Here is a 1392-nt window from a genome sequence, read left to right as displayed (position 1 = left end):
AGACTCAATTGAGCCCAGGAGTTGGAGGTTGCTGTGAGCTGTGATGCCACAGCACTCTACCCAGGGGGACAGCTTGAGGCTCTGTCTCAAAAAAAGAAAAAAAAGAAAAACAGTCCCTTTCCCAGCAGGCAATTATGAGCATTAAATGAACAGAATGGATTAATGAAAGGAAAGCCACAAAACCTGTCACCACAGTACATGTTCAGTAATTGCTGTGGAAGACCTTAAATTTCAGAAGCTTATGCCTTTACTGCATACCAAGAAGGAAGGAATGGTCAAACGTAACAGCAACAGTGTGGAGGATGAATTAAGAGCAAACAAGAAAGGGATAAAGATGTAGGTCTATTCAGGTACTATTCTAATTCTTTCTGGCTGGGTCTAGGAAGGTGGTGTGCTTCCATGTATTGGTCCATTTCCACCAGACCTTCATATTTCTGAGAATAGAGTTTTCATAGTAATCATTGAGGATTTTCTTTTGATTTCTGAGGTGTCTGTTGTTATTTCTCCTTTATCATTTCTGATTTACACTATTAGAGATTTTACTTTTCTGTTTCTGGTTAGGTTAGTCAAAGGTTTATCAATTTTCTTGATCTTTTCAAAAAACCAACTTTTTGTTTCATTGACCTTCTGGATGATTCTTTTGTTCTCAATTTCATTTAATTCTGACAATTTTGGTTATTTCTTTTCTTCTTCTGTGGCTGGGGTTGGAATGTTCTTCCTTTTCCAGTTGCTTGAGATTACCCATTAAGTTGCTGATGTCCTCTCTTTCTGTTTTGTTTTTTTTTTTTTTTTGGTGGGGTCAGAGGAAATCAAACTCTCACTCTTTGTGGATAATATGATCCCATACCTGGAAAACCCCAGGGACTCAACTACAAAACTCTTAGACGTGGTTAAGGAATACAGCAGTGTCTCAGGATACAAAATCAAAACTTACAAATCAGTAGCTTTTATCTATGCCAACAATAGTCAAGCTGAAAATATAGCCCAGGATTCTATTCCTTTTACAGTAGTGTCAAAGAAGAGGAAATAGCTGGGAATTTACCAAAGAAAGAATGTGAAAGATCTCTATAAAGAGAATTATGAAACTCTGAGAAAAGAAATAGCTGAAGATGTCAACAAATGGAAAAACATACCATGCTCATGGTTGGGAAGAATCAACATTGTTAAAACGTCCATACTACTCAAATTTACAAATTTAGCGCAATCCCTATTAAAGCACCATTGTCATAGTTTAAAAATCTTGAGAAAATAGTACTTTGATTTATATGGAATCAGAAAAAAATTCGAATAGCCAGCATAAGAAATAAAAACAAATCAGGAGGTATTACATTTCCAGACTTCAGGCTATACTATAAATCTACAGAGCTCGAAACAGCTTGGTACTGGCACAAA

This window comes from Otolemur garnettii, unplaced genomic scaffold, assembly GCF_000181295.1.
Source record: "Otolemur garnettii isolate 467f Iridium unplaced genomic scaffold, OtoGar3 scaffold00004, whole genome shotgun sequence".
Lineage (NCBI taxonomy): Eukaryota > Metazoa > Chordata > Mammalia > Primates > Galagidae > Otolemur > Otolemur garnettii.
Note: the sequence above shows the minus strand (reverse complement) of the source record.